At 41.1% G+C, this 27,480-nt stretch overlaps 1 long non-coding RNA gene across 3 annotated transcripts in view; it reads left to right on the forward strand.

Moving 5' to 3' along the window:
• Positions 1-26,772, forward strand: part of LOC132526223 (uncharacterized) — a 41,794-nt gene extending 15,022 nt beyond the window's left edge. Inside the window, exons 1-3 of one of the 3 annotated variants that reach the window (XR_009542501.1) lie at positions 15,924-16,039; positions 25,784-25,961; positions 26,536-26,772. This is a non-coding gene — a long non-coding RNA (uncharacterized LOC132526223). Of the gene's footprint in view, positions 1-15,923; positions 16,040-25,461; positions 25,962-26,535 lie in introns of those variants that run through there. The other 2 variants (XR_009542500.1, XR_009542499.1) reach the window with 2 other exon arrangements.
• The last annotated feature ends 708 nt before the right edge of the window (positions 26,773-27,480 follow it).

Here is a 27,480-nt window from a genome sequence, read left to right on the forward strand (position 1 = left end):
ACATGGTAAAGGGACTTTGCAGATCTAATTGGGTTTATAAACTAGACGACCAGGAATTCCCTGGAGGTCTAGTTGTTAGGACTCGACACCTTCACTGTCGGGGGCCCAGGTTCAGTCCCTGGTTGGGGGAACTAAGATCCCACAAGCCTCATGGAGCAGCCAAAATAAATAAATAAAAATGAATTAGACGACCTTAAGATAGTGAGGTTAGCCTTGATTATCCAAGTGTGTGTAATGTAATCACATGAACCCTTACAACAGAAGAGAGAGGCAGATGCAGAAACCAGAGAGGTTCAAAGCACCAGAAAGATCTGATGCACTGTTGTTGGTTTGAAGAGGAAGGGAACAATGTAACAAGGAGATGTCAACCACTGTTCTGTAACTACCAGGAAATGAACTCTGCCAATAACCAGGAAGTTTGGAAGAGCAACCTCAGTTGCAGAGGAGACCCCCAGCCCTGGCCAATACCTTGATTTTAGACCAGTGAGACCTTAAGAAAAGAACTCAGCCACACCATGCCAGGCATCTGACCCAGAGAAGCAGTGAGGTTTGTATAAAGCTGCTCCCTGTGTGGTGATTTGCTACACATCAATAGAAAACTAATAGAGTCAGTAAAGAAAGGATCAAAGTAATAGTTACTAAAGAAGAGCAGGGGAAGAATGTACCAGTACTTTCAGGGATTTAGAGGTGTTTGGAATGAAGAAGAGAACAGAAATGAGACATAAAGACAGGGACGCTGTGGGTCCTATTATGAGGAGCCTTTTAAGCTGGGAGAATATTTTGAACATTTTCCAAGAGCAAAGGGAACCAGTACATTTAACGTAATCAGTTTGCGTTTATGGAGAACTATGAAGCTGGTGTAGACTGAAAGCAGGCATTTAGCATCTCCTGCTTTGTCAGATCAGGCAAGCATGGTGAAGAGGGAGAAAAGTGGACTGAGGATGCCTAAACCCAGATACTGACCATCATCTGCTTGTTTGTTCTTTTTCACCCCTTCTCCTCAGTCAGTTCAAAAATCACTTACTTAGCACCAGCTACGTGCCAGGTGCCACAACAGGTGGCAGGAACACCGCTCTGAGCTCCCGGACCTCAGCAGGGATCTTGTTGCTGCTTTTTCTTTTTCAGAAGTCATGTGGAGTAAGATAAATACAGTTTATGGATTCCCGCAACCAGCTCTGCCACTTATTAAGTGCACAAGCTAGGGCAAGTCACTTAACCTTTCTGAGTTTCCTTTTCCTGATTTGTAAATAACTATTATAGCTACTTCAGAAGGCTATAGTGGTAATCAACTATAAAGTATATAAAAACTTTAAAAGTCGTAAACACCCTGCTCAAATGATTTCTGACTTTCTTCTCTTTGTCTCTCTACCTTCCATGTGCTCTAGTTCTTCTCATATTCTTTTTGCTCTCTCCTGTCATCATTTTCTTTATTAAATTAGTTCAACAAATAATCCTTGAGAGCCTATGCTATTCACTCATCTAAATGTCTCTCCGTATTTGTTTTGTACACACACATTCCAATCCCTCATGGAGCTTACTCTCTGGACACTTAAGGATTTGTAACAAAGCTCATAATGTATTTTTAAGTGGAAAATAAAAGTGATTACAAAATATGTTAGATAGGCGAGTGGGTGTTTTTGTGTATATGTGTGTGCTGTGTGAGAAGGAACAAGAGAGAAGAAAATATGAATCTATGCATAGAGCCAAAGATTGGAAAATATACCTCAAACCGTTAGTAGACTATCTCTAGATGCTTTCATTTGGCTTTCTTTTCATATTTTCCTGTATTTTCCAAATCATCTGCAATAAATACATTTTATAAATATTGATAGTAAAGTAGCCCAACACATTTTAAGAAAAATATAAAGTGTCAAGTGCTATGAATAAGTTATTCACAGGATGTTATGCGAGTGGATGTTTCTGAATTAAATGATGCCTGGGTAGGATCTCTGTGCTTAGCTTAGAGGGATAAAAAGTTCTTTAGGAAAGAACTTAGGGAATGACATTCCAGGAGAAAGACCCAGGGTGTGTAGAGCATGGAGTGGTCAAGAAACAATATTATGTGTGCAGTTCCTGTCACCTGAAGTGTGCCTTGGGTTGGACCAGGAGATGGGAATTGAATGCCATGCTATGGATCTTAGCTTTTATCTTTTGGAACTTACCTTTTATCTTTTAAGTACAGAGGCATTTAAGCAGAGGATTCAATATAGGCAGACCTTCATTTTCTATAGATTACAGTGGTGGCAGTGTGAAATGCATAGAATAAAGAGGCTAGAGACAGACAGGAAACATGCAGATTTCTCAGGAGGCTAGTGTCCAAGTAAAAGATGATAAAGGTCTGGACCAGAACAACATAGTGAGAATGGAGAGAAATATTTTAGAGATAATTAAGAAATGTTTAAGGCTTATTTCCCATTCTGCCTATGTCATACTGTATTGCTAACTTAGTAACACTACAACTCATATAAGAGAGTATACTTAGGTGTTTACCTAATACACCTGCCTGATTTTCCAACTGGAAAAAGAGTATCAAAGAGCATGGGGTGGGCTTCCCTGGTGGCTCAGTGGTTGAGAGTCCACCTGCTGATGCAGGGGACACGGGTTCGTGCCCCGGTCCGGGAGGATCCCACATGCCGCGGAGCGGCTGGGCCCGTGAGCCATGGCTGCTGAGCCTGCGCCTGTGCTCCGCAACGGGAGAGGCCACAGCAGTGAGAGGCCCGCGTACCACAAAAAAAAAAAAAGAGCATGGGAAGGCCAAGACCCAAAGACCTTGGAAGATTTCATAATTTGGCTTAGGCCTCACTCCTGCAAGCCCAGAGGAGGCAGTCGGGGTTAGAAAATGTTGCCCTCTGGCCCAGAATGAAGCTGTGGAGAGATGGAAAACAGCAATGAGCCTGCGGGAGACTCCAGGGGAAGACCACCCCGGCCTTAATGGCAGACAAGACCAGATGAGCAACTGTGGTCACATGGGTAGTCAAAGAACAGGCTTTGCAGAGATGTGACTTGGGAAGGGAGAGAAGGAGTTGGGTTTTTTTTGTTTTGCTTTTCTGTGGGTTTCTTTTTGAGTCATGTTTACTTTTTGTAACAGCAGAATTTCCAGCTGGCATAAAGACAGGAATTAAAAGAGAAAGCAAAGAACCTGAGTGTGAGAACAGGATGTCAGGACAAGTTTGTTGGCAGTTAGAAACAGCTTGACTGTCCATGCTAAGGAGGCACGTGGGTACAGGGAGGAATAAATTCCCAAACTCTGGCCCATGTTTTACCTCATCCAAGTTCTGCTTTATGTTTGCAGCAAGTGAGTAAATGCTTTCCTTGTGTGATTTTGAGGCTTTCTCTTAAACCCCTCTTTCTGATCTATTCATGGGAAATGCCTAAAAATCCTCCAAGTAAGGGACAAATCTTCTTCCATAAACAGAGGGAATATTGGTATTGAAATCCAAACCAAGTGGTAAGTGATCTCAGCCTTCCTGCTAGTGGGCTGGATGTGGGCAGGGTCAAGAGAAGCCCTAATACAAGGAGTCAGGAACACAGGGAGGCTTTGAGGTAGAATGCAAAGAGCCTGGGAACAGAGGTCTGAAGCACTGACATCTGCCCCCTGAAATCATGCCCAGAGAGGGTCACAGCATCTTTTCTCTGAAGGGCTTTCTGAGCTCTGCTGCTTGGGAAAATCAAACCTCTGGTTAGGTCTGAAGCGGTTGGACAACCTCAGGTAATCCCTAAGATTCTTGCCACTTGTACATTTAGATTTCATGGACCAGGAGGTCTGAAAATAACAATTATTTGGAACATTTGCAGAAAATTAGAGAAACCTAGAAGAGTGAGTTTTGTGCAATAGGGTAACAGAGGATTTAAACTGAACCAGCAGAGAAAGCCATAGGTAAAAATCAGAGGAATGCATTTTTTTTTTTTCCAGTGAGGCCTCCTCTGAATTTCAAAAGGATTGCCACGCTCTAGCCCTACATTAAAGTATATTTGGGATTTGGGAGGGTGGTGTCTTCATGTGTTTATTTCTTTTAACTCAAGTGAAAATTCTTTCTTAGTCAAAAAGCCCCAAAGCGGGACTTCCCTGGTGGTGCAGGGGTTAAGAATCCGCCTGCCAATGCAGGGGACACGGGTTCAAGCCCTGGTCAGGGAAGATCCCACGTGCTGCGGAGCAAATAAGCCCATGTGCCACAACTACTGAGCTTGCGCTCTAGAGCCCGAGGGCCACAACTACTGAAGCCCCTGTGCCACAACTACTGAAGCCGGCGCACCTAGAGCCCATGCTCCGCAACAAGAGAAGCCACTGCAATGAGAAGCCCGCGCACCACAACGAAGAGTAGCCCCTGCTCACCGCAACTAGAGAAAGCCTGCACGCGGCAACAAAGACCCAGTGCAGCCAAAAAAAAAAAAAATTCAAAAAAAAAAAAAGCCCCAAGCACAGGAAATATAACAAGGTGGCAGTGGGGAGTGGAGGTGGGGTGACAGCTGTTTTTGGCCCCAGAGTCTTCAGATTGGACACCAGAAATAACCTGTCACATGACCTCCAGGAAGGAACCTGAAGACTTAAGGAATCACTTTACTGAGAAGACTTGCCTAGCAAACACCTCGCCCACAGCTTCCTCTTGCCAGCAAGTCCTAAAGGAGTTCACTGTTAGCCAGGCAGGAGTATCTACCTTGATCTCCCTTGCCCCATCCTCCAAAGTGGCTCGGAGAAGCCAGCAATTTCCTTTACTCCTCAGCAGGCAACTCTCTCTTTTGTGAAACACTCCCTCGAGGACTTTTATTTTTTCTTTCAATTTATTACCATTTTCCTAATCCCTTACCCTTAACAGATTTCCTTTTAAAAATAGAATTGTTGCCTATGAAATAGAATAAAGCTTACTTTAGAGTTTTAATTTTGGTTAGGTCCACAGGGGTATACAATAACATTTCTCTTGCCTTTTCTTTCATTTTTTTTGTTAAGTATTTGTTTGGGCTACACTTCTGTTAGCTAGATCTTTTTCTGGGAGTGGCTGAAATTGCCTAAGGGAGGGTGGGTGGTAGAGTAAGAAAGCCAGTCAGAGATGGATTCCTGCACTGATGAGCAGGTAAAACTGTGTGTGTGTGTGTGTGTGTGTGTGTGTGTGTGTGTGTCTGTCTGTCTGTCTAACCCTGATGTAGGAAAAGTTAATTATCATATTTCCAATTGTTCAAAGCAGAGTTGGCGATTCACTGAACAATTTTGAAATTAAATTTTGATCCTCTATTTGAAATTTCCCTGGAACAAAGGCTTTGGGTCCAGTTCCTACATTGCCTCTCACGGTCCCAGTTTGTGAAATGCTAAGGGCTGGACAGACTAGAAATCCTCAGATTACCTCCCCTCCCCTCCCCTCCTCCCCCCATTGCCTCTTTCCTGTCATATTTTATAGTGAAAGGTTAGAATATCATCCTAACTTTTTGAGAAAGACAGCTAGCTGGCAAAATGTACCTCTTTACATCTCTGGGTTAGAAGCAAATTCTCGGAGCTTTCTCTATGTCAAAAGATACCTATGTTTCAAAACACAGTCAACATACTTCCTTCATCATGAAGCCTCCTCTAATTCTAACAAACCAAAAAATAAATTAAAAAAATATATATATATGTATGTGTATGTGTATATATATATATATTTCCCACCCCTAAACTTCCAAAGAGGATTTAAGAGTACATAGTCATGTTTCATGAATCTATGATAAGAATTTAGTGTATGTCAGGTGCTAGGTTAAACATTTTACATGTATTAACATTGTAGGTAAATGCAACTTTTATCCTCATTTTGTATCTGAGCAGAAATTAAGTGACCTGCCCAAGACCTTCGGTAAATCTTAGAGCCATTTATTTGCTGTATAGATAGAGATAGTAATCCATCTTTTGCTGATGTTTTTACTATGTTTTACCTACCATTTTGCTTGCAACAATAATTAACATTTGTAAAAGGATTAACATTTTACCCATTCAGCAGCTCATTAATGTCAAAAGACTTTTGTGATGTTGCTATTACTATTTACCTCATTTTATCAATGAGTTTGACTCCCCACATTCCATAGGAGGTATGTGGCAGAGCCAGTATTGGGTCAGGTGATTTGATTATAGATTTCTCTCTACCTGAGGCCACTGAACGCCCTTGCCCAATCTCATTCAAGGTCAGCTTGGGGTTTTCAGGGCCTTTGTAGGGCCAGACCTTTCCCTTCACCTCGGCTACCAAAAGGTCTAAGTTATGGCACCAGGGCAGGGGCATGGCCCATACTGGCCCAGGCTTAATATAAGAGCTGCCTAAAGGAGAGAGTGCACAGAGCTTTCTCAAGTTGTACAGGCGGCCATCTGTTTCTGCGGGTTTTACATCCACAGATATGGAGAGCTGACTGTCTTCATGGTAATACGCTATTATTATTTTTTTTTACATTTTTATTGGAGTATAATTGCTTTACAATTGTGTGTTAGTTTCTGCTTTATAACAAAGTGAATCAGCTATGCATATCCATATATCCCCATATCTCCTCTCTCTTGCGTCTCCCTCCCACCCTCCCTATTCCACCCCTCTAGGTGGTCACAAAGGACCGAGCTGATCTCCCTGTGCTATGCAGTTGCTTCCCGCTAGCTATCTATTTTACATTTGGTAGTGTATATATGTCCATGCCACTTTCTCACTTCATCCCAGCTTACCCTCCCCGCTCCTTGTGTCCTTAAGTCCATGCTCTGCATCTGCGTCTTTATTCCTGTCCTGCCCCTAGGTTCTTCAAAACCAATTTTTGGTTTTTAGATTCCATATATATGGGTTAGCATACAGTATTTATTTTTCTATTTCTGATTTACTTCACACTGTATGACAGACTCTAGGTTCATCCACCTCACTACAAATAACTCAATTTTGATTCCTTTTATGGCTGAGTAATATTCCATTGTATATATGTGACACATCTTCTTTATCCATTCATCTGTCGATGGACATTTAGGTTGCTTCCATGTCCTGGCTATTGTAAATAGTGGTGCAATGAACATTGTGGTACATGACTCTTTTTGAATTATGGTTTGCTCAGGGTATATGCCCAGGAGTGGGATTGCTGGGTCATATGGTAGTTCTTTTTTGAGATTTTTAAGGAACCTCCATACTGTTCTCCACAGTGGCTGCATCAATTTACATTCCCACCAACAGTGCAAGAGGGTTCCCTTTTCTCCACACACTCTCCAGCATTTATTGTTTGTAGATTTTTGATGATGGCCATTCTGACCAGTGTGAGGTGATACCTCACTGTAGTTTTGATTTGCATTCCTCTAATGATTAATGATGTTAAGCATTCTATCATGTGTTTGTTGGCAGTCTATATACCTTCTTTGGAGAAATGTCTATTTAGGACTTCTGCCGATTTTTGGATTGGGTTGTTTGTTTTTTTGATATTGAGCTGCATGAGCTGCTTATAAATTATGGAGATTAACCCTTTGTCAGTTGCTACATTTGCAAATATTTTCTCCCATTCTGAGGGCTGTCTTTTTGTTTTGTTTATGCTTTCCTTTGCTGTGCAAAAGCTTTTAAGTTTAATTAGGTCTCATTTGTTTATTTTTGGTGTTACTTCCATTTTTCTAGTAGGTGGGTCAAAAAGGATCTTGCTGTGATTTATATCATAGAGTTTTCTGCCTATGTTTTCCTTTAAGAGTTTTATAGTGTCTGGCCTTACATTTAGGTCTTTAATCCATTTTGAGTTTATTTTTGTGTATGGTGTTAGGGAGTGTTCTGATTTAATTCTTTAACATGTAGCTGTCCCAATTTCCAAGCACCACTTATTGAAGAGGCTGTCTTTTCTCCATTGTATATTCTTGCCTAATTTATCAAAAATAAGGTGACCATATGTGCATGGGTTTATCTCTGGGCTTTCTATCCTGTTCCATTGATCTATATTTCTGTTTTTGCACCAGTACCATACTGTCTTGATTACTGTAGCTTTGTAGTATAGTCTGAAGTCAGGGAGCCTGATTCCTCCAGCTGTTTTTCTTCCACAAGATTGCTTTGGCTACTCGAGGCCTTTTGTGTTTCCATACAAATTGTGAAATTTTTTGTTCTAGTTCTGTGAAAAATGCCACTGGTAGTTTGATAGGTATTGCACTGAATCTGTAGATTGCTTTGGGTAGTATAGTTATTTTCACAATGTTGATCTTTCCAATCCAAGAACATTGTATATCTCACCATCTGTTTATATCTTCTTTAATTTCTTTCATCAGTGTCTTATAGTTTTGTGCATACAGGTCTTTTGTCTCCTTAGGTAGGTTTATTCCTAGGTATTTTATTCTTTTTGTTGCAACGGTAAATGGGAGTGTTTCCTTAATTTCTCTTTCAGATTTTCATCATTAGTGTATAGGAATGCAAGAGATTTCTGTGCATTAATTTTGTATCCTGCTACTTTAGCAAATTAATTGATTAGCTCTAGTACTTTTCTGCTAGCATCTTTAGGATTCTCTATGTATAGTACCGTGTCATCTGCAAATAGTGACAGCTTTACTTCTTTTCTGATCTGGATTCCTTTTATTTCTTTTTCTTCTCTGATTGCTGTGGCTAAAACTTCCAAAGCTATGTTGAGTAATAGTACTGAGAGTGGGCAACATTGTGTTGTTCCTGATCTTAGTGGAAATGGTTTCAGTTTTTCACCATTGAGAATGATGTTGGCTGTGGGTTTGTCAATGTATGGCCTTTGTTATGTTGAGGTAAGTTCTCTTGCTACCTACTTTCTGGAGGATTTTTATCATAAATGTGTGTTGAATTTTGTCAACAACTTTTTCTGCATCTATTGAGATGATCATATGGTATTTATCTTTTATTTGTTAATATGGTGTATCACATTGATTGATTTGCATATATTGAAGAATCCTTGCATTCCTGGGATAAACCCCAGTTGATCATGGTGTATGGTCCTTTTAATGTGCCATTGGATTCTGTTTGCTAGTATTTTGTTGAGGATTTTTGCATCTATGTTCATCAGTGATATTGACCTGTAGTTTTCTTTCTTTGTGACCTCTTTGTCTGGTTTTGGTATCAGGGTGATGGTGGCCTGGTAGAATGAGTTTGGGAGTGTTCCTCCCTCTGCTATATTTTGGAAGACTGTGAGAAGGATGGGTATTAGCTCTTTCTAAATGTTTGATAGAATTCACATGTGAAGCCATCTGGTCCTGAGCTTTTGTTTGTTGGAAGATTTTTAATCACAGTCTCAATTTCAGTGCTTGTTATTGGTCTGTTTATATTTTCTGTTTCTTCCTGGTTCAGTCTCGGAAGGTTGTGCATTTCCAAGAATTTGTCCATTTCTTCCAGGTTGTCCATTTTATTGGCATATAGTTGCTTGTAGTAATCTCTCATGAGCCTTTGTATTTCTGCAGTGTCAGTTGTTACTTCTCCTTTTTCATTTCTAATTCTATTGATTTGAGTCTTCTCTCTTTTTTTCTCAATGAGTCTGCCTAATGATTTATCAATTTTGTTTTTCTTCTCAAAGAACCAGCTTTTAGTTTTATTGATCTTTGCTATCGTTTCCTTCATTTCTTTTTCATTTATTTCTGATCTGATCTTTATGATTTTTTTCCTTCTGCTAACTTTGGGGTTTTTTGTTCTTATTCCTCTAATTGCTTTAGATGTAAGTTTAGGTTGTTTATTTGAGGTGTTTCCTGTTTCTTAAGGTAGGATTGTATTGCTATAAACTTCCCTCTTAGAACTGCTTTTGCTGCAGCCTATATGTTTTGGGTCATTGTGTTTTCATTGTCATTTGTTTCTAGGTATTTGTTGATTTCCTCTTTGATTTCTTCAGTGATCTTTTGCTTATTAAGTACTCTATTGTTTAGCCTCCATATGTTTGTATTTTTTACAGATTTTCCCTGTAATTGATATCTAGTCTCAAAGCATTGTGGTTGGAAAAGATATTTGATACGATTTCAATTTTCTTAATTATACCAAGACTTGATTTGTGACCCAAGATATGATGTATCCTGGAGAATGTTCCATGAGCTCTTGAGAAGAAAGTGTATTCTGTTGTTTTTGGATGGAATGTTCTATAAATATGAATTAAGTCTGTCTTGTTTAATGTATCATCTAAAGCTTGTGTTTCCTTGTTTATTTTCATTTTAGATGATCTGTGCATTGGTGAAAGTGGGGTGTAAAGTCCCCTACTATGATTGTGTTCCTGTCGATTTCCCCTTTTATGGCTGCTAGCATTTGCCTTATGTACTGAGGTGCTCCCATGTTGGGTTCATAAATATTTACAATTGTTATATCTTCTTCCTGGATTTATCCCTTGATCATTATGTAGAGTCCATCTTTCTCTCTTGTAACAGTCTTTATTTTAAAGTCTGTTTTGTCTGATATGAGAATTACTCCTCCAGCTTTCTTTTGATTTCCATTATGTATGCAATATCCTTTTCAAGCCCCTTACTTTCAATCTTAATGTGTCCCTAGGTCTGAAGTGGGTCTCTTGTAGACAGCATATATATGGGTCTTCTTTTTGTATCCATTCAGCCAGTCTGTGTCTTTTGGTTGGAGCATTTAAACCATTTACATTTAAATTAATTATTGATATGTATGTTCCTATTACCATTTTCTTAATTGTTTTAGGTTTGTTATTGTAGGTCTTTTCCTTCTCTTGTGTTTCCTGCCTAGACAAGTTCCTTTAGCATTTTTTGTAAAGCTGGTTTGGTGGTGCTGGATTCTCTTAGCTTTCGATTGTCTGTAAAGGTTTTAATTTCTCCGTGTAATCTGAATGAGATCCTTGCTGGGTAGAGTAATCTTGGTTGTACGTTGTTCCCTTTTATCACTTTAAATATGTCCTGCCACCCCCTTCTGGCTTGCAGAATTTCTGCTGAAAGATCAGCTGTTAACCTTATGGGAATTCCCTTGTATGTTACTTGTTGTTTTTCTCTTGCTGCTTTTAATATTTTTTCTTTGTATTTAATTTTTGATAGTTTGATTAATATGTGTCTTGGTGTGTTTCTCCTTGGATATTTCCTGTATGGGACTCTCTGTGCTTCCTGGACTTGATTAACTATTTCCTTTCCCACATTAGGGAAGTTTTCAACTATAATCTCTTCAAATATTTCCTCAGTCCCTTTCCTTTTCTCTTCTTCTGGGACCCCTATATGTTGGTGCGTTTAATGTTGTCCCTGAGGTCTCTGAGACTGTCCTCAATTCTTTCCATTCTTTTTTCTTTATCTGCTCTGTGGTATTTATTTCCACTATTTTATCTTCCAGGTCACTTATCCATTCTTCCACTTCAGTTATTCTGCTACTGATTCCTTCTAGAGAATTTTTAAGCTAAAGTTGGTTCAGTGGGTGTGTAGGCTTCCTGGTGGAGGGGACTGGTGTCTGTGTTCTGGTGAATGAAGCTGGATCTTGTCTTTCTGGTGGGTAGGACCGCATCTGGTGGTGTGTTTTGGGGTGTCTGGAACCTTATTATGATTTTAGGCAGCCTCTCTGCTAATGGGTGGGGTTGTTTTCCTGTCTTGCTAGTTGTTTGGCATAGGGTGTCCAGCACTGTAGCTTGCTGGTTGTTGAGTAGAGCTGGGTCTTAGCTTTGAGATGGAGACCTCTGGTAGAGTTTTTGCTGTTTAATATTACATGTGGCCTGGTGGTGTCTAGGGGACCAGTTTCCTGAACTCGCCTCTCCCACCTCAAATGCACAGGCCTGATACCCGCTGGAGGATCAAGACCCTGTCAACCACACAGCCCAGAAGAAAAGGGAGAGAAAGAGAAAGAAAAGAAAAAGAAAGAAAGAAAGGAAGGAAGGAAGGAAGGAAGGAAGGAAATAAAGTTATTAAAATAAAATATATTTAGTTTAAAAAAAAAGAAGAGAGCAACCAAACCAAAGAACAAATCCTCCAATGAAAACAGCGCTAAAAAGTATACTAAAAAAAAAGAAAAAAACAAAAAAACGGGCAGGCAGAACCCTATGACCAACGGTAAAAGCAAAGCTATACAGACAAAATCACACAAGCTTAAACATACACACTCACAAAAAGAGAAAAAGAAAATAATATATATATCATTGGTGCCAAAGTCTACCACCTCAATTCTGTGATGATCCATCGTCAATTCATGTATTCCACAGATGCAGGTACATCAAGTTGATTGTGGAGATTTAATCCGCTGTTCCTGAGGCTGCTGGGAGAGATTTCCCTTTCTCTTATTTGTTCGCACATCTCCTGGGGTTTGGCTTTGGATTTGGCCCCGCCTCTGCGTGTAGGTTGCCTGAGTTTTTCCGCTCATACAGGATGGGGTTAAAGTATCAACTGATTAGGGGGCTCTGCCTCACTCATGCGGGGGTGGGAGTAGGGAGGGAGGTGCGGATGTGGGGCGAGCCTGCGGCAGCAGAGGCTGGCATGACATTGCACCAGCCTGAGTTGCGCCGTGTGTTCTCTTGGGGAAGCTGTCCCTGGATCTTGGGACCTTGGCAGTGGGGGGCTGCACAGGTTCCCAGGAGGGGAGGTGTGGACAGTGACCTGTGCTTGCACACAGCCTTCTTGGTGGCTGCAGCAGCAGCCTTTAGCATCTCATGCCCGTCTCTGGTGTCTGCGCTGATAGCCGTGGCTCGCGCCCATCTCTGGAACTCGTTTAGACAGCGCTCTGAATCCACTTTCCTCGCGCGCCCTGAAACACTTGTATCTTGCCTCTTAGGCAGGTCCATATTTTTCCTGGACTCCCTCCTGTTTGTCTGTAGCACACTAGCCCCCTTCAGGCTGTGTTCACGCAGCCAACCCCAGTCCTCTCCCTGGGATCTGATCTCCGAAGCCCAAGCCTCAGCCCCCAGCCCCCGCCCGCCCCGGTGGGTGAGCAGACAAGCCTCTCAAACTGGTGAGTGCTGGTCGGCACTGATCCTCTGTGCAGGAATCTCTCCACTTTACCCTCTGCACCCCTCTTGCTGTGCTTTCCTCCATGGCTCCGAAACATCCCCCCCTCCGCCACCTGCAGTCTCCACCAGTCCACAGTGAAGGGGCTTCCTAGTGTGTGGAAACTTTTCCTCCTTCATTGCTCCCTCCCAGTGGTGCAGGTCCTGTCCCTATACTTTTGTCTCTGTTTTTTCTTTTATCTTTTGCCCTGCCCAGGTATGTGGGGAGTTTCTTGCCTTTTGGGAGGTCTGAGGTCTTCTCTCAGCGTTCAGTAGGTGTTCTTTAGGAGTTGTTCCACATGTGGGTGTATTTCTGATGTATTTGTGGGGAGGAAGGCCATCTTGACGTCTCACTCCTCTGCCATCTTGAGGGTCTCTGTATGGTATTTTATATAAGGGACTGGCGCATCCATGAATTTTGGTATCCGTGGGGGTCCTGGAACCAATCCTTCCTAGGGCTAATGAGGGGTGCCCTCATTATTTCCAACAGGATTGCTGGGTTTCCCTTCATATTGGGCCATTATAGGGAGGTCACAGAATGTAAGGAGCCAGGTCAATTTGACCAGTGGCTTTATATAACCAGATCAATCGATCCAGTGGCTTTTTTTTTTTTCACCTTTTAAACTTTAACTTGAACCACAAAATACAAGGGTGATTACAGATTAAATCAATAAGCAAGGATTACTTTAAGTAAATACCCCTCACATCATTGTTACATTTGGTGAATATCCCTTACATACATTCTTCTACTAATTTCTCCTTTTAAAACCTGGCTACTTGTTTTACATTCTTCTGAATTATCATGTACAACTTTCTACACTGATTTTTCCAACGACCAAAATATTTTTATGTATTACAAAAATTCAATATATTAGTCAATATATTCTTTTTTTAACATCTTTATTGGAGTATAATTGCTTTACAATGGTGTGTTAGTTTCTGCTTTATAACAAAGTGAGTCAGTTATACATAAACATATGTTCCCATATCTCTTCCCTCTTGCGTCTCCCTCCCTCCCACCCTCCCTATCCCACCCCTCCAGGCAGTCACAAAGCACCGAGCTGATATCCCTGTGCTATGCGGCTGCTTCCCAATAGCTATCTACCTTACGTTTGTTAGTGTATATATGTCCATGCCTCTCTCGCTTTGTCACAGCTCACTCTTCCCCCTCCTCATATCCTCAAGTCCGTTCTCCAGTAGGTCTGTGTCTTTATTCCTGTCTTAGCCCTATGTTCTTCATGACATTTTTGTTCTTAAATTCCATATATATGTGTTAGCATATGGTATTTGTCTTTCTCTTTCTGACTTACTTCACTCTGTATGACAGACTCTAGGTCTATCCACCTCATTACAGATAGCTCAATTTCGTGTCTTTTTATGGCTGAGTAATATTCCATTGTATATACGTGCCACATCTTCTTTATCCATTCATCCGATGATGGGCACTTAGGTTGTTTCCATCTCCGGGCTATTGTAAATAGAGCTGCAATGAACATTTTGGTACATGACTCTTTTTGAATTATGGTTTTCTCAGGGTATATGCCCAGTAGTGGGATTGCTGGGTCATATGGTAGTTCTATTTGTAGTTTTTTAAGGAACCTCCATACTGTTCTCCATAGTGGCTGAACCAATTCACATTCCCACCAGCAGTGCAAAAGTGTTCCCTTTTCTCCACACCCTCTCCAGCATTTATTGTTTCTAGATTTTTTGATGATGGCCTTTCTGACTGGTGTGATATGATATCTCATTGTAGTTTTGATTTGCATTTCTCTAATGATTAATGATGTTGAGCATTCTTTCAGGTGTTTGTTGGCAGTCTGTACATCTTTGGAGAAATGTCTATTTAGGTCTTCTGCTCATTTTTGCATTGGGTTGTTTGTTTTTTTGTTATTGAGCTGCATGAGCTGCTTGTAAATTTTGGAAATTAGTCCTTTGTCAGTTGCTTCATTTGCAAATATTTTCTCCCATTCTGAGGGTTGTCGTTTGGTCTTGTTTATGGTTTCGTTTGCTGTGCAAAAGCCTTGAAGTTTCATTAGGTCCCATTTGTTTATTTTTGTTTTTATTTCCATTTCTCTAGGAGGTGGGTCAAAAAGGATCTTGCTGTGATTTATGTCTTAGAGTGTTCTGCCTATGTTTTCCTCTAAGAGTTTGATAGTTTCTGGCCTTACATTTAGGTCTTTAATCCATTTTGAGCTTATTTTTGGGTATGGTGTTAGGGAGTGTTCTAATTTCATACTTTTACATGTAGCTGTCCAGTTTTCCCAGCACCACTTATTGAAGAGGCTGTCCTTTCTCCACTGTACATTCCTGCCTCCTTTATCAAAGATAAGGTGACCATATGTGCGTGGGTTTATCTCTGGGCTTTCTATCCTGTTCCATTGATCTATATTTATGTTTTTGTGCCGGTACCCTACTGTCTTGATTACTGTAGCTTTGTAGTATAGTCTGAAGTCTGGGAGCCTGATTCCTCCAGCTCCGTTTTTCGTTCTCAAGATTGCTTTGGCTATTCGGGGTCTTTTCCGTTTCCGTACAAATTGTGAAATTTTTTGTTCTAGTTCTGTGAAAAATGCCATTGGTAGATTGATAGGGATTGCACTGAATCTGTAGATTGCTTTGGGTAGTAGAGTCATTTTGACAATGTTGATTCTTCCTATCCAAGAACATGGTATATCTCTCCATCTGTTTGTATCATCTTTAATTTCTTTCATCAGTGTCTTATAATTTTCTGCATATAGGTCTTTTGTCTCCTTAGGTAGATTTATTCCTAGGTATTTTATTCTTGATCCAGTGGCTTTTACCAGCCCTCGTTTTCATATTGGTTCACAGAATGGTTCCTGCTCTTCTCTGAGAATTGAATGAAGGTTCAGTTCCATTTGGACAACACATGCTAAGAAAAACTATATTGGGGTAAGGAGTCATCTAACTGAATACCTGCAGTAAAGGACATATTATAGTTCATTAATCCTTTTAGTGAGTAAATAATAAGGACTTACTATATACCAAATTTTATGTGCATGTTAGAGCTTTAGAAGTATGACAATGAACAGGAATTTTTCCACACCTTTTAAGGATTTTGTCAACCATAAATAAAGAGGTATACTGGAGCAAGCTCAAATTACCAGAAATTGAGTTTATTTGAAAGTAGCAGAGGAACTGCAATTCAGGAAACGTGCGCTGCAGCAACTTACAGGTGAGTCCATGAGGATTTGGGGCAGGCTGCATTTATGGGCAACAGTGTGAAGAGGGAGAAGTCCAGCCAGAGTCCAGGCAGTAAGTTCACTGGCTTGAGGGTGGGACAGATTCTTAGCAAATGATCATTTGTCAGGAGATGTCTTGGTTTTCAGTAAATCAGACATATACAGAAATCAGTCTCAGTTCTCAAGTTCCATTCTTCTGAGGGTAGATGTATGAGATTCTCCATTTCATATCATCTGGTTCCATTTTGGATTGAAATTCTTTCACAATTTCATTATCATATGAGAGATATGCAAAAAGGCAGTTATTATGCAGTGTGCTGGTCACTCACAATGATGAAAGCAGGGGTCTGTGCAATCAGAAGAGGATCACTTATACTGTAGGGAGTTGGATAAAGAAGGTGGTGATGGAAGGGAGGAACAAAATGGAAGGAATGAGATACAGGGGAGAGTATTCCTGGTGAAAGTAATGGCGTGCACGTAGGACAGAGAGAAACAAGAACACAGTGGGGTTGGAGAGGTAGTAGGTGGGAGTTCAGCACTCCTGGAATGCGCTTGTACAGCAGCACCGAAATGCATTCCGCCTCTGGAATTAGGGCAACTGCTGGTCTTACACTGCTTCTCAGCGTACTCACCTAACAACATGTTAAAAATAATTTATGTTCAAAGTGCCTACCAAGTACCTTGCTTCAGAAATAAATGGATGGAGAAAAGTGTTCTGGTTACTATGCTGTATAAGAAACCGCCCCAAAGGTAGTGGCTTAAAATGACAATTATTTTATTTTGTTTACAGATTGTGTAGGTCAAGAGCTCATACAGGAGTGATGAGGAAGCCTGTTACACATCTGTGGCCTAAGGCTATCTCCTATTGAGTGTAGAATCTGTCTTGTGGTAGACCACTTGATCTGTGTAGTGTGCATGGGGCAAGCCAGCGGCAAGAGTCTTCTTGGAGGCAAACTTCCTCCTCTGGTTACCTTGGTCCAGCCCGTTCAACTGGGCCTTGCATGACCTTCCAGTTACAGAACCCCTGTTTAGCACCAAGTGTCTTGTCTGGGCCTTTATTCTCACTCTAAACCAGATTTTGTGAATGGACTTTTGTGAATGGACTGATCTCCTGAGGCCACAGTGGCCCCTCTTGACTACCTTTCTCTCCTGTTAGCTCACAGGAACTAGAGTCTGTATCCCTGTTAGATTCCTGAGAGTTCTCAAACTTCTCAGTTTTTTTCTTCTCTTCTACCACCCCAGCATAATTTGAAGAAGCTTATCAAGGGTGAGAGTAGAACCATGTCTTATAGGTTTCTTTTTAAATTTTTACTTAAAAATGATTTACTTAATTTTTGAATATGAAATGCATTCACATAGACCAGAATTCTAAGATGAAAGTAAATAAATCATTAGGATACCTTCCACATTGTGATGTGCCTCATAAATCTCTCCAATTTTTCTACTTCAGGATCTCAAAATAGTCACTGAATTTTAACAGTCAGGTTCCTAGCAAAGTGCACTTAGCACATGGGATGGATTTACTGTAAAGATAATGAACCTAAAATATCAGGGCCCCTCTCTTGCTTGAACCCTGTCTTAGCCTGTTCAGGTTGCTATAACAAACTACCCTAGACTGGGTGACTTATAAACAACAGAAATGTCTCATAGTTCTGGACGCTAAAAAGTCTGAGATTAAGGTGCCAGCGGGTTTGATGTCTGCTAAGATCCTGCCTCCTGGTTCACAGCTGTCTTTTCACTGTGTCCCTACATGTGGCAGGGGGAAGAGAACTCTCTGGGGTCTCTTTTATAAAGGCACTAGTCCCATTCATGCAGGCTCCTTAATGACCTAACTACCTTCCAAAAGCACCACCTCTTAACACAATTATATTGGGAATTAGGATTTAACATATGAATTTTGGGGAGACATAAACATTCAGTCTATAGCAGGCCCATTCCAGGTCATCTTCTAGGAGCACTATTAATATGTTGATATGCCTTGTAAAAGTTGCAGTCATAATACATTTTAACCACATCAGTAAAGTCGATTGTGTCTTTTAACTCCAGAACCTGCTGGGCCAGAGTTATTGCAATGTAAAAGTGCTCCATATATGGCACAAGGAATTGAACATAAATATAGAGCGGGGAACCATTATAGTGGTGGAAGAGACAGCCTGTTAATAAGAATATTGTGTTATTTTTCTGGATTTTGTGATGGTTATAGTGTCTGTCAGCCCTTTTACGTTTGTAATTTTCCATATTTTGCCATTTTCTAAACCCTTTGTTACCCACTTTTTAATTTGTTATTTTATGTCCTTTTTTCTTAGGTTCCCCAAATTATAAGAGCTTTTGATCCCACAAAATATTGATCCTCTCCTATATAAATAGCAGGCAGGTGTCTCACTACTTTGCTTTAGTTGTGGTTTGCCCATCTGTCCAGGGTGAATGACCCAAACAATAGAAGGACAGTCTTTGTTTCTCACTGTAAAGTCTTGGCACTTTCTTGGCTCTTGTCCAATTCACCAGACCACAATCTCCATCATTACTGTTAACAGCAACAGATTAAAATGCAACCATTAAACGTCATCTTGGAGAGACCTTCAAGATGGTGGAGGACTAAGACGTGGAGATCACCTTCCTCCCCACAGATACATCAGAAATACATCTACATGTGGAACAACTTCAACAGAACACCTACTGAACGCTGGCAGAAGACCTCAGACCTCCCAAAAGGCAAGAAACTTCCTATGTACCTGGGTAGGGCAAAAGAAAAAACAAAGACAAAAGAATAGGGACAGAACCTGCACCTCTGGGAGGGAGCTGTGAAGGAGGAAAAGTTTCCACACACTAGGAAGACCTTTCACTGGCAGAGACGAGGGGTCGTGGAGGAGAAGCTTCGGACACACAGAGAAGAGCGCAGCAAGATGGGTGCAGAGGGCAAAGGGGAGAGATTCCAGCACAGAGGATCGCTGCTGACCAGCGCTTACCAGCCCGAGAGGCTTGTCTGCTCACCCGACGGGGCAGGCGGGGGCTGGGAACTGAGGCTCGGGCTTCGGAGGTCAGACCCCAGGGAGAGGACTGGGGTTGGCTGTGTGAACACAGCCTGAAGGGGGCTAGTGCACCACAGCTAGCCGGGAGGGAGTCCGGGAAAAAGTCTGGACCTGCCTAAGAGACAAGAGACAAGTGTTTCAGGGTGTGCGAGGACAGGGGATTCAGAGCACCACCTAAATGAGCTCCAGAGACGGGCGTGAGCCATGGCTATCAACGTGGACACAAGAGACAGGCATGAAATACTAAGGGTGTTGCTGCAGCCACCAAGAAGCCTATGTGCAAGCACAGGTCATTAACCACACATCCCCTCCCAGGAGCCTGTGCAGCCCACCACTGCCAGCATCCCGTGATCCAGGGACAGCTTCCCCAGGACAACACACAGCGTGCCTCAGGCTGTTGCAATGTCATGCTGGCCTCTGCAGCTTTAGGCTTGCCCCGCATCCCATATCCCTCCCTCCCCCTGGCCTGAGTGAGCCAGAGCCCCCTAATCAGCTGCTACATTAACCCCGTCCTTTCTGAGCAAAGAACAGACACCCTCAGGCAACCTACATGCAGAGGTGGGACCAAATCCAAAGCTGAACCCCAGGAGCTGTGAGAACAAAGAAGAGAAAGGGAAGTCTCTCCCAGCAGCCTCAGGAGCAGTGGATTAAATCTCCACAATCAACTTGATGTACGCTGCATCTGTGGAATACCTGAATAGACAACGAATCAACCCAAAATTGAGGCGCTGGACTTTGGGAGCAACTGTAGACTTGGGGTTTGCTTTCTGCATCTAATTTGTTTCTGGTTTTATATTTATCCTAGTTTAGTATTTAGAGTTTATTATCATTGGTAGATTTGTTTATTGATTTGGTTGCTCTCTTCCTTTTTTTTTTATATATAGATATACATATTTTTTTCCTTTTTATCTTTTTGAGAGTGTGTATGTTTATGCTTCTTTGTGTGATTTTGTCTGTATAGCTTGGCTTTTACCATTTGTCCTAGGTTTCCATCTGTCTTTTATTTTTTTTTTTTGGATAGTTTTTAGCACTTGTTATCGCTGTTGGATTTCTTTTTCAGTTTTGTTGCCCTCTTTCTTTCTTTTTTACTACTTTTAATTTTTTTAATGTTTAATAATTTTTTAATTTTTTTGTTTTAATAACTATTTTACTTTTTAAAATTTTTTTCTCTCTTTCTTTCTTTTCTTCTCCCTTTTCTTCTGAGTCCTGTGGCTGACAGTGTCTTGGTGCTCCGGCCAGGTGTCAGGCCTGTGCCTCTGAGGTGGGAGAGCACAGTTCAGGACATTGGTCCACAAGAGACCTCCCAGCTCCATGTAATATTAAATGGCGAAAGCTCTCCTGGAGATCTCCATCTCAGCGCTAAGATCCAAGTCCACTCAAAGACCAGCAAGCTACAGTGCTGGACAACCTATGCCAAACAACTAGCAAGACAGGAACACACCCCCACCCATTAGCAGAGAGGCTGCCAGGAATCATAATAAGGTCACAGACAAACCAAAACACAGCACCGGATGTGGTCCTGCCCACCAGAAAGACAAGATCCAGCCTCAACCACCAGAACACAGGCACCAATCCCCTCCACCAGGAAACCTACACAACCCACCGAACCAATCTCACCCACTGGGGGCAGACACCAAAATCAATTGGAACTATGAACCTGCACCCTGTGAAAAGGAGACCCCAAACACAGTAATTTAAACAAAATGAGAAGACAGAGGAACACACAGCAGATAAAGGAGCAAGGTAAAAACCCAGCAGACCAAACAAATGAAGAGGAAATAGGCAGTCTACCTGAAAAAGAATTCAGAGTAATGATAGTAAAGATGATAAAAATGTAAAGTAAAGTAAAGATGATAAAAATGATAGTAAAGATGATGCAAAATCTTGGAAATAGAATGGAGAAAATACAAGAAATGTTTAACAAGGACCTAGAAGAACTAAAGAGCAAAGAAACAATGAGGAACAACACAATAAATGAAATTAAAAATTCTCTTGAAGGGTCAATAGCAGAATAACTGAGGCAGAAGAATGGATAAGTGACCTGGAAGATAAAATAGTGGAAATAACTACCGCAGAGCAGAATAAAGAATGGAAAGAATATGAGGACAGACTCAGAGACTTCTGGGAAAATATTAAATGCACCAACATTCAAATTAAAGCGTTCCCAGAAAAGAGGAAAAGAAAGGGAATGAGAAAATATTTGAAGAGCTTATACTTGAAAACTTCCCTAATGTGGGAAAGTAAATTGTCAATCAAGTTAAGGAAGAGCAGACAGTCCCATGTAGAATAAATCCAAGGAGAAACGTGCCAATACACATATAATCAAAGTAGCAAAAATTAAATACAAAGAAAATATATGAATAGCAGCAAGGGGAAAACAACAAATAACACACAAGGGAATCCCCATAAGTTTAACAGCTGGTCTTTCCGCAGAAAATCTGCAAGACAGAATGGAGCGGCAGGACATATTTAAAGTGATGAAAGGGAACAACCTACAACCAAGATTACTCTACCCAGTAAGGACCTCATTCAGATTCACAGAAAACATAAAACTTTGCAGACAAGCAAAAGCTAAGAGAATTCAGCACCACCAAACCAACTTTACAACAAATGCTGAAGGAACTTCTCTAAGCAGGAAACACAAGAGGAGGAAAAGACCTACAATAACAAACCCAAAACAATTAAGAAAATGATAATAGGAACATACATATCAATAATTACCTTAAATGTAAATGGATAAAATGCTCCTACCAAAAGACATAGACTGGCTGAATGGATACAAAAACAAGACCTGTATATATGCTGTCTACAAGAGACCAACTTCAGACCTAGGGACACATATAGACTGAAAGTAAGGGGAACGAAAAAGATATTCCATGCAAATGGAAATCAAAAGAAAGCTGGAGTAGCAATTCTCATATCAGACAAAATAGACTTTAAAAGAAAGACTATTACAAGAGACAAAGAAGGACACTACATAATGATCAAGGGATCTATCCAAGAACAAGATATAACAATTGTAAATATTTATGCACCCAACATAGGAGCACCTTAATACATAAGGCAGATGCTAGCAGCCATAAAAGGGGAAATCAGGGCTTCCCTGGTGGCACAGTGGTTGAGAGTCCCCCTGCCGATGCAGGGGACACGGGTTCGTGCCCCGGTCCAGGAAGTTCCCACATGCCGTGGAGCAGCTGGGCCCATGAGCCATGGCCACTGAGCCTGCGCATATGGAGCCTGTGCTCTGCAACAGGAGAGGCCACAAGAGTGAGAGGCCCGTGTACCACACACACAAAAAAAAATCCTCAACATAATAGTAGCAAAAAGAATCCAACAGCGCATTAAAAGGATCATACACTTGATCATACATGATCAAGTGGGGTCTATCCCAGGAATGCAAGGATTCTTCAGTATATGCAAATCAATCAATGTGATAAACCATATTAACAAACTGAAGGAGAAAAATCTTATGATCATCTCAATCGATGCAGAAAAAGCTTTTGACAAAATCCAACATGCATTTATGATAAAAAAAACCCTCCAGAAAGTAGGCATAGAGGGAACTTACCTCAACATAATAAAGGCCATATATGACAAACCCACAGCCAACATCATTCTCAATGGTGAAAAATTGAAACCATTTTCTCTAAGGTCAGGAACAAGGCAAGGTTGTCGACTCTCACCACTATTATTCGACAGAGTTTTGGAAGTTTTAGCCACAGCAATCAGAGAAGAAGAAGAAATAAAAGGAATCCAAATCGGAAAAGAAGAAATAAAGCTGTTACTGTTTGCATATGACATGAAACTATACAAGAGATTCCTAAAGATGCTATCAGAAAACTACTAGAGCTAATCAATGAATATGGTAAAGTTGCAGGATACAAAATTAATGCACAGAAATCTCTTGCATTGCTATACACTAATGATGCAAAATCTGAAAGAGATATTAAGGAAGCACTCCCATTTACCATTGCAATGAAAAGAATGAAATACCTAGGAATAAACCTACCTAATGAGACAAAAGACCTCTATGCACAAAACTGTAAGACACTGATGAAAGATATTAAAGATGATACAAACAGATGGAGAGATATAAAATGTTGTTGGAATGGAGGAATCAACATTGTGAAAATGACTATACTACCCAAAGCAATCTACAGATTCAATGCAATCCCTATCAATCTACCAATGGCATTTTTCACAGAACTAGAACAAAAACTTCCACAATTTGTATGGAAACACAAAAGACCCCAAATAGCCAAAGCAATCTTGAGAAAGAAAAACGGAGCTGGAGGAATCAGGCTCCCAGACTTCAGACTATACTACAAAGCTACTGTAATCAAGACATTATGGTACAGGGACAAAAACAGAAATATAGATCAATAGATCAGGATAGAAAGTCCAGAGATAAACCCATGTACATATGGTCACTTAATTTTTGATAAAGGAGGCAAGAATATACAATGGAGAAAAGACAGCCTCTTCAATAAGTGGTGCTGGGAAATCGGGACAGCTACATGGAAAAGAACGAAATCAGAACACTCCCTAACACCATACACAAAAATAAACTCAAAATGGATTAAAGACCTAAATGTAAGGCCAGACAGTATAAAACTCTTAGAGGAAAACATAGGCAGAACACTCTAAGACATAAATCACAGCAAGATCCTTTTTGACCCACCTCCTAGAGAAATGGAAATAAAAACAAAAATAAGCAAATGGGACCTAATGAAACTTCAAAGCTTTTGCACAGCAAAGGAAACCATAAACAAGACGAAAAGACAACCCTCAGAATGGGAGAAAATATTTGCAAATGAAGCAACTGACAAAAGATTAGTCTCCAAAATTTACAAGCAGCTCATGCAGCTCAATATCAAAAAAACAAACAACCCAATCCAAAAATGGGCAGGAGACCTAAATAGACATTTCTCCAAAGAAGATATACAGACAGCCAACAAACACATGAAAGAATGCTCAACATCACTAATCATTAGAGGAATGCAAATCAAAACTACAAAGAGGTATCATCTCACACTGCTCAGAATGGCCATCATCTAAAAATCTACAAACAATAAATGCTGGTCAAAGTGTGGAGAAAAGGGAACCTCTTTCACTGATGGTGGGAATGAAATTGATACAGCCACTGTGGAGAACAGTATGGAGGTTCCTTAAGAAACTAAAAATAGAACTACCATATGACCCAGCAGTCCCACTCCTGGGCATATACCCTGAGAAAAGCATAATTCAAAAAGAGTCATGGGGCTTCCCTGGTGGCGCAGTGGTTGAGAGTCCACCTGCCGATGCAGGGGACACGGATTCGTGCCCCAGTCTGGGAAGATCCCACATGCCGCGGAGTGGCTGGGTGCGTGAGCCATGGCCACTGAGCCTGCACGTCTGGAGCCTGTGTTCCACAACGGGAGAGGCCACAACAGTGAGAGGGCCGTGTACCGCAAAAAAAAAAAAAAAAAGTCATCAACCACAATGTTCATTGCAGCACTATTTACAATAGCCAGGACATGGACGCAACCTAAGTTTCCATCGAGAGATGAATATAAAGAAGATATGGTATATATATATATATACAATGGAATATTACTCAGCCATAAAAGGAAATGAAATTGAGTTATTTTTAGTGACGTGGATGGACCTTGAGTCTGTCATACAGAGTGATGTAAATCAGAAATAGAAAAACAAATACCGTATGCTAACACATATATATGGAACCTAAAAAAAAAAAATGTCTTGAAGAAACTAGGGGCAGGACAGTAATAAAGACACAGACGGGGCTTCCCTGGTGGCGCAGTGGTTGAGAATCCACCTGCCAATGCAGGGGACACGGGTTCAAGCCCTGGTCTGGGAAGATCCCACATGCCGCGGAGCAACTAGGCCCGTGAACCACAACTACTGAACCTGCGCGTCTGGAGCTTGTGCTCCACAACAAGAGAGGCCGCGTTAGTGAGAGGCCCACACACCACGATGAAGAGTGGCCCCCGCTTGCTGCAACTAGAGAAAGCCCTCGTACAGATACGAAGACCCAACACAGCCAAAAATAAATAAATAAATAATTATAATAAAGCAGTTCTTTGGAAAAAAAAAAGACACAGACATAGAGAATAGACTTAAGGACACGAGTGGGGGGAGGGTAAGCTGGGACAAAGTGAGGGAGTGGCGTGGACATATATACACTACCAAATGTAAAATAGATAGCTAGTGGGAAGCAGCCGCATAGCGCAGGGAGATTAGTTTGGTGCTTTGTGACCATTAGAGGGGTGGGATAGGGAGGGTGGGAGGGAGACGCTAGAGGGAGGGGATATAGGTATATATGCATGCATATAGCTGATTCACTTTGTTATAAAGCAGAAACTAACACACCATTGTAAAGCAATTATACTCCAATAAAGATGTTAAAAGAAAAAAGTCACCTTTGCTATGCCAATGCCTGAGTTAATGAGCTGAGAGAAGAAAAGGTCAAAAAGGAGAAACCTAAAGGCAATGTGAGTTGGGGGGTGAGACAGCTTCTCCTTTTCAGCACTTTCTTCGAAAACTTGGGTCGTTTTATTTCTCATTTGCTCAGCCATGTGTGCTCACTCTCTCCTTTACCTTGAGAGGTGACTGTTAGACATGCACAAGAGTAGAACATGAAGGCCTCCAGATAAAGTAGACACTGACAGGACACACTGAGTCTAAGTCGTTTGTTTTCTTTGACAGGGCTTTACCAGGCTGGATGGAAGAAGAAAAGACCATCAGTAAAGCAAATGGCTCAAGTGGAGTTATAAATCGACTCTGTACTCTTCAGAGCATTTATTCAACTGAAGACATACCCAATTAAGGACCTTATAGCTTTTTCTTTCCTTTTTGCTTACATGGAGAAATACCAGTTAATATAGTTAAGTATCCCAAGGCAGAGGAGTATTGTTAAAAAAGAATACAATGTTATTGATTTCTCAAGACACCATCAGATATTTTAAGATTTGGATTTAATAAAACATAATATGATTTCTTTTATGGGATTTTTATGTTTTACCAATCTTTATCACCCTTGTGTGTTTCGTATTTCAAAGTGAGAGTATCCCACTAAGATCAACTGGACGGATCCTGATCCAAGTTACAAAAACCCATGGCCTTTATAGCCACATTGTCATTTTCCCCCAGTTATCTCTTTCTGTAGGCAGATAGCGTAGGGGGGTCCTTGGAGAAAGAGAACCAAGCATGGCTTTCTTGACATAAGAGAAGCCATTTTAGGCCTAAGCCATTTGGTGATCTAAGCCTGGCCATAATGCTTGACTTTGAACAGGTCTCAGTAATAAATGATCTTAAGGGGACAAAAGAATTCAGAAACAAAGGACTGTTATCAGGCGAGAGAAATAACAAGAGCAAAGATAATATGTCAGTTGTAAAGACTCCCAGTTCTCTTTCAATGGTAAAGACTAACCTAAAGCTCTGTCTTGGCTGTTTTGCAGAATTTAAATCTCAACAACTGGATCAATTGGAATCTAAGGGATGATGACAGTGACCTTTTCTGACCCTCATGACTTCAATCAACTAGAGCTTGGATTCTATCATCCAAGCCCCTTCATGAATATGCAAGTACCAATAGCTTAAACTTCCCCAGTTTCGCTGTTCAGAGAGCCACTTCTTTGGGAAAAATCCCTGGTATTCTCCTTACTTGCAGCAAGTAATAAGTCCTTCTCCAGCAATCTGGCTTGGTTGTGTCTTTTGGTGACACCACCAAGAGGCTAACCCAGTTTTCAGGTAACATTTCTACATTATTGAGCCTAATTTATACTTATTCATATTTTTCTATATACACAGCATTTATTATATATACATAGTAAAATGTGATACATTGTATAAGAGGAAAGATTTGAGTAGCAAGGATTCCTAAACTGGTTTGGGGAGAGGGTGAAGAAAACTTAGGAAGTCATCTGAGCTGGACTTTAAAGCTTTTTAAAGAAGGACCGGACTTCCCTGGTGGCCCAGTGGTTGGGAGTCCGCCTGCTGATTCAGGGCACACGGGTTTGTGTCCCGGTCCGGGAAGATCCCACATGCCGCAGAGTGGCTGGGCCCGTGAGCCATGGCCGCTGAGCCTGCGTGTCCGGAGCCTGTGCTCCGCGGCGGGAGAGGCCACAGCGGTGAGAGGCCCGCGTACCGCAAATAAATAAATAAATATATATATATATATAAAGAACGACCATGTCCGTTTGTTCTCCACTCTCTATGCATAGGAATTTTTCTGGTACAGCAAAAGGATGTGGAAGTGGAAAAAATAAATTGTTTGGAGCAGAAATAATAGATAGACATCCTTAAAGGAGGAGGAAGGACAGATTAACATTTACTTTTTTTGAGGCCCTAAAATGTGCAAAAAATGCTCTGTGAGTAGAATTTAAGGTAAATTTGAGGAATGG

The sequence above is a fragment of the Lagenorhynchus albirostris genome, chromosome 9 (assembly GCF_949774975.1).
Source record: "Lagenorhynchus albirostris chromosome 9, mLagAlb1.1, whole genome shotgun sequence".
Lineage (NCBI taxonomy): Eukaryota > Metazoa > Chordata > Mammalia > Artiodactyla > Delphinidae > Lagenorhynchus > Lagenorhynchus albirostris.